The following is a 261-nucleotide window of genomic DNA, read 5'->3' as shown; positions in this document are numbered from 1 at the left end:
CACGACAGTACCTGTATGCGTATGTATGGTCTATGCTATGTGTTCTGGTTATATATGATGCTGGCTTGTGTATGTTTAATTAGCTGTCCTCGCAAGTTTTTTTTATATAAGTTCTTCCAAAAACTCGATAGTACGCTAACCCGATTACAGGCTCAATAATATATAGTAGAGGTTGCATGTGAACAGGTTGGTGACACTTGATTTCTGGTATGATCATGACTTACTGGGAATTGGGTCATTATATGTCGCGCTAACTACCAT

Source organism: Arachis ipaensis, chromosome B04 (assembly GCF_000816755.2).
Source record: "Arachis ipaensis cultivar K30076 chromosome B04, Araip1.1, whole genome shotgun sequence".
Lineage (NCBI taxonomy): Eukaryota > Viridiplantae > Streptophyta > Magnoliopsida > Fabales > Fabaceae > Arachis > Arachis ipaensis.
This window is presented reverse-complemented; position numbering follows the sequence as displayed.